This window comes from Camelina sativa, chromosome 5 (assembly GCF_030686135.1).
Source record: "Camelina sativa cultivar CO46 ecotype springtype chromosome 5, ASM3068613v1".
Taxonomy (NCBI): domain Eukaryota; kingdom Viridiplantae; phylum Streptophyta; class Magnoliopsida; order Brassicales; family Brassicaceae; genus Camelina; species Camelina sativa.
The window spans coordinates 24,560,014-24,566,013 of NC_141884.1; the positions used below are offsets into that span (position 1 = coordinate 24,560,014).

Below are 6,000 nucleotides of genomic sequence, written 5' to 3' on the forward strand. Positions count from 1 at the left end.
TAAATGCTAGTGTTCATTGAGAATTATCATAGATGCTGGTGTTCAGTGAGAATTGTGGATGAGTCTAAGCATGACTGGATTTATAACCTAGCTAAAAAGATTAAAAGCACAACGCTTGTTCGGCTCTCTTTATGTTTCAAGAATTATGATACATTTTCTGAATTCGAAAACAAATTTTTTAAAGAGCTCCTTTGTTGATATATTATTTTATATCTACTTATCTATATGCATGTAATACTGAGATGTGGGCTATGATTGTTTATATTATTGCAAAACTAACGCATACAAATCGTGGAAGAAAGTGGCAAAGGGGTTTTCGCTACGCTTGTAAGAACGTTGACGATTCGTAAGCACTAACCACGAGCCTTTAAATATAATTCTGCATATACAACTTAAAAGTTTATCTTTCAAACACTCTATGATCATTTGGGGTTTTAAAGCATAGAATAGAGGAAAACTCAGAGTATTTTTTACTTAGTGTACTATAAAATCATTTCTTATGCTAACAGAATTGTATAACCCTAAAACATACCAATCGAATAGAAAACGAATCTGATCAAAAGTTTTAGTTTAAGTCTTCTTTTGTTGCCAGCGTGTCTTGGTTAATGAGAACCAATATTCAAAAAAAGTAAATGTCACAACTATATAAAATCCTAACATGTGGGAGAAAATTCCGACCTACCGGATTCGAACCAGTGACCTAAGGATATTCTGCTTCAACTACAGTCCTCCGCTCTACCAACTGAGCTAAGGTCGGATTGTATTGTACTTGATGCATGTGTACTTTTCTAAATAATCTATGAACACAAAGATTTGCATAAATTTAGAATTCACGAAAAGAAAAAGGCTTTAGCCCATAAAATCCGACATACCGGATTCAAACCAGTGACCTAAGGATAATCTGCGTCTACTACAGTCCTCCGCTCTACCAACTGAGCTAAGGTCGGTTTTTATTATAAGATTATACTCGTGTAGAAGATTCAACATAGGACTTCTAATCGATCTTAAAAGTACTTAGAAGAGTAGTGGAAAAAAGGTGAGCTAACTAGTAACTTTAACGTTGCCATGTTGTGTTGCAATTTCATATCACAATTAAAGTTTACATCAAACTTAGGTGACGGAAAACCGGAAGAAACTCTATAACGGAACAATACACAATTTTAGAACTTACACGCACGATAAATAAAAACGTGAACGGCAGGATTCGAACCTGCGCGGGCAAAGCCCACATGATTTCTAGTCATGCCCGATAACCACTCCGGCACGTCCACTCTTATATGAAAAGAGACCTAGCTATATACTATTCTCTATCATAAATGCTAGTGTTCATTGAGAATTCTCATAGATGCTGGTGTTCAGTGAGAATTGTGGATGAGTCTAAGCATGACTGGATTTATAACCTAGCTAAAAAGATTAAAAGCACAACGCTTGTTCGGCTCTCTTTATGTTTCAAGAATTATAATACATTTTCTGAATTCGAAAACAAATTTTTTGAAGAGCTCCTTTGTTGATATATTATTTTATATCTACTTATCTATATGCATGTAATACTGAGATGTGGGCTATGATTGTTTATATTATTGCAAAACTAACGCATACAAATCGTGGAAGAAAGTGGCAAAGGGGTTTTCACTACGCTTGTAAGAACGTTGACGATTCGTAAGCACTAACCACGAGCCTTTAAATATAATTCTGCATATACAACTTAAAAGTTTATCTTTCAAACACTCTATGATCATTTGGGGTTTTAAAGCATAGAATAGAGGAAAACTCAGAGTATTTTTTACTTAGTGTACTATAAAATCATTTCTTATGCTAACAGAATTGTATAACCCTAAAACATACCAATCGAATAGAAAACGAATCTGATCAAAAGTTTTAGTTTAAGTCTTCTTTTGTTGCCAGCGTGTCTTGGTTAATGAGAACCAATATTCAAAAAAAGTAAATGTCACAACTCTATAAAATCCTAACATGTGGGAGAAAATTCCGACCTACCGGATTCGAACCAGTGACCTAAGGATATTCTGCTTCAACTACAGTCCTCCGCTCTACCAACTGAGCTAAGGTCGGATTGTATTGTACTTGATGCATGTGTACTTTTCTAAATAATCTATGAACACAAAGATTTGCATAAATTTAGAATTCACGAAAAGAAAAAGGCTTTAGCCCATAAAATCCGACATACCGGATTCAAACCAGTGACCTAAGGATAATCTGCGTCTACTACAGTCCTCCGCTCTACCAACTGAGCTAAGGTCGGTTTTTATTATAAGATTATACTCGTGTAGAAGATTCAACATAGGACTTCTAATCGATCTTAAAAGTACTTAGAAGAGTAGTGGAAAAAAGGTGAGCTAACTAGTAACTTTAACGTTGCCATGTTGTGTTGCAATTTCATATCACAATTAAAGTTTACATCAAACTTAGGTGACGGAAAACCGGAAGAAACTCTATAACGGAACAATACACAATTTTAGAACTTACACGCACGATAAATAAAAACGTGAACGGCAGGATTCGAACCTGTGCGGGCAAAGCCCACATGATTTCTAGTCATGCCCGATAACCACTCCGGCACGTCCACTCTTATATGAAAAGAGACCTAGCTATATACTATTCTCTATCATATATGCTAGTGTTCATTGAGAATTATCATAGATGCTCGTGTTCAGTGAGAATTGGGGATGAGTCTAATCATGACTCGATTTATAACCTAGATAAAAAGATTAAAAGCACAACGCTTGTTCGGCTCTCTTTATGTTTCAAGAATTATAATACATTTTCTGAATTCGAAAACAAATTTTTTGAAGAGCTCCTTTGTTGATATATTATTTTATATCTACTTATCTATATGCATGTAATACTAAGATGTGGGCTATGATTGTTTATATTATTGCAAAATTAACGCATACAAATCGTGGAAGAAAGTGGCAAAGGGTTTTTCACTACGCTTGTAAGAACGTTGACGATTCGTAAGCACTAACCACGAGCCTTTAAATATAATTCTGCATATAGAACTTAAAGTTTATCTTTCAAAAACTCTAAGATCATTTGGGGTTTTAAAGCATAGAATAGAGGAAAACTCATAGTATTTTTTACTTAGTGTACTAAAAAATCATTTCTTATGCTAACAGAATTGTATAACCCTAAAACATACCAATCGAATAGAAAACGAATCCGATCAAAAGGTTTAGTTTAAGTCTTCTTTTGTTGCCAGCGTGTCTTGGTTAATTAGAACCAATATTCAAAAAAAGTAAATGTCACAACTCAATAAAATCCCAACATGTGGGAGAAAATTCCGACCTACCGGATTCGAACCAGTGACCTAAGGATATTCTGCTTCAACTACAGTCCTCCGCTCTACAAACTGAGCTAAGGTCGGATTGTATTGTACTTGATGCATGTGTACTTTTCTAAATAATCTCTGAACACAAAGATTTGCATAAATTTAGAATTCACGAAAAGAAAAAGGCTTTAGCCCATAAAATCCGACCTACCGGATTCAAACCAGTGACCTAAGGATAATCTGCGTCTACTACAGTCCTCCGCTCTACCAACTGAGCTAAGGTCGGTTTTTATTATAAGATTATACGCGTGTAGAAGATTCAACATAGTACTTCTAATCAATCTTAAAAGTACTTAGAAGAGTAGTGGAAAAAAGGTGAGCTAACTAGTAACTTTAACGTTGCCATGTTGTGTTGCAATTTCATATCACAAATACTTTTTCTGAATTTGAAAATAATTTTTTTGAAGAGCTCCTTTGTTGAAATATTTTATATCTACTTATCTATATGCATGTAATAGTACTGAGATGTGGCCTATATATGATATTATTGGAAAAGTAACGCATACAAATCGTGGAAGAAAGCGGCAAAGGGTTTTTCACTAGGCTTGTAGCTAGAAACGTTGACGATTCCTAAGCACTAACCACGAGCCTTTACATATAATTCTGCGTATACAACTTTAATTTTATCTTTCAAAAACTCTATGATCGTATGGGTTTTTAAAGCATAGAATAGAGGAAAGCTCAAAGTTTTTTTTTACTTGGTGTACTATAAATCATTTATTATGCTATCAGAATTGTATAAGCCCAAAAACATACCAATCGAGTATTTTTTACTTAGTGTTCCATACCTCGAAGAATTCAAGAGTTGTAAAGACCAACGTCGCCGTCAAAACAAGAGCTCTGATCTCATCTCTTTCCCCATCTCCGCCTCCGTCAAGCACTATAGTGAAAATGCCAAGCTCCTCTCGTATCAGGTTACACTATGAAGTTGAGTACACATGTCTCACCCATAGAAAAGCCGAGCTTGATGCTCGCAACTACAAGAATGAATACTTGGAAGATAAGCCGAGAACTTGTCTTGCACCAAGTCAGCTCATTTGCAGCTTACTTATTTCACAGGTCGTTCAAATCTCTCTTGGAGCTCATTCGCAGCTTGCTTATCTTGCAGCTCTCATGCAGCTTAGCTTGTTTACTTTGCAGCTCATTAGTGGTTTGATTGCCTAGCAGCTCATCTGCAGCTCGCTTATCTCACAGCTCTCGTGCAACTTTCTTATCTCGCAGCTCGTATGCAGCTTGCTTACTGTGAGGTTATTAACCGATCGGAGATTGAAAACAAATAGAACTCTTCTGCATATCTTCGATGTTTGATTGAAAATAGAAAGTAAAAGAAAGACGAAAGAACGACACCAACGATTTAACGAGTTCACGCTCCTTAACCGGAAACGCTACGTCTCGCCGGAGATGATACTCCAGAATCCACTAGATACTTGTGATCATTGTTTCTGTTACAACGCTCTCAAGCTTTCTCTCTCTTCTCTCTCTCTCTAATCAAATCTCTCTAACCTCTCTGTAACTAACTCTCTGATACAGAGATGAAGATAAGAATCAGTTCAAGAGATTAAAACCGCAAAGACCTTATAGCTCCTGTTGACTTCGACGACCTCAACAGCTTTAGTCTTCTGTCTCACGTGTAGGTCACGTGCATCACTTGAAAGCTATCCCTGAGCTAATCCTCTCGTTTACCGAGAGTCTTCCTCACACTTAGATACAATTCTGAAGTAACCATAAGAACCATACTTACAAATCTCCACCTTGGTTCGAATGGTCTTCTGTATCACTTCTTCTAGTACTTGGATTCCCCTCCGGTTCCTGAGTCCACCCTCAGTCTTTTGATACTCGGAGCATTTGAAGTGCTCCCTCCAGTGTATCCACTGAAACAACCTTGGTGAAAATGTCAGCCGGATTACATTCACCTGCAATCTTTATCACCTTCACAGTACCTTCATTAATGATATCTCTGATGAAATGCAACCTGATATCAATATGTTTTGTCCTCTCGTGGTGCACCGAATTCTTTGATAATGCAATCGCACTCTGCGAGTCATTGTGCACCTCCACATACTTCTGTGGAAACCCGAGTTCTTCAGCCAACCCTTTTAACCATATAGCTTCTTTGACCGCTTCAGTGAGAGCCATATACTCGGCTTCAGTTGAAGACAAAGCTACTACTTTCTGAAGTCTTGACTTCCAAACAATAGAGTTTCCTCCTGCTGTAAACACATACCGAGTAGTGGACCTGCGACTGTTGCCATCACCAGCATGATCTGCATCGCAGTATCCCCTTAACAAGAAATCTCCTTGCTTCCTGAAACACAACTTCATCTTTTCAGTGCCCCTCATATATCTCAAGACCCACTTAGCCGCCTGCTAATGATCCTTGAGTGGTCTACTCATGAATCTACTAATCACCCCAACAGGATGTGCAAGGTCTGGCCTCGTGCCTATCATAGAGTACATAATACTACCAACAGTATTTGCATAAGGCACCACTCTCATCCTCTCAAACTGTTCTTCGAATTCCTTATCAGTTGCTACTCGAAGATTGAAATGAGCACCCAAAGGAGTCGCGACTGACTTGGCTTTATCCATCCCGAAAGTTTTCAGAACTTTCTTAACATAACTCTCTTGAGACAGAGTCAAGGTTCCTGCAACCC

At 37.3% G+C, this 6,000-nt stretch overlaps 4 non-coding genes across 4 annotated transcripts; all 4 read right to left on the reverse strand.

Annotated features, from left to right (window-relative positions):
- Positions 1-672: 672 nt before the first annotated feature.
- TRNAY-GUA (transfer RNA tyrosine (anticodon GUA)) lies at positions 673-757 on the reverse strand. Its single transcript is given in 2 exon segments — positions 673-708; positions 721-757. It is a non-coding gene; the product is annotated as a tRNA-Tyr (tRNA).
- A 432-nt stretch (positions 758-1,189) lies between these two features.
- Positions 1,190-1,271, reverse strand: TRNAS-AGA (transfer RNA serine (anticodon AGA)). The gene has a single exon. It is a non-coding gene; the product is annotated as a tRNA-Ser (tRNA).
- A 714-nt stretch (positions 1,272-1,985) lies between these two features.
- TRNAY-GUA (transfer RNA tyrosine (anticodon GUA)) lies at positions 1,986-2,070 on the reverse strand. Its single transcript is given in 2 exon segments — positions 1,986-2,021; positions 2,034-2,070. It is a non-coding gene; the product is annotated as a tRNA-Tyr (tRNA).
- Positions 2,071-2,502: 432 nt separating this feature from the next.
- TRNAS-AGA (transfer RNA serine (anticodon AGA)) lies at positions 2,503-2,584 on the reverse strand. Its single transcript has one exon. It is a non-coding gene; the product is annotated as a tRNA-Ser (tRNA).
- Positions 2,585-6,000: the final 3,416 nt, after the last annotated feature.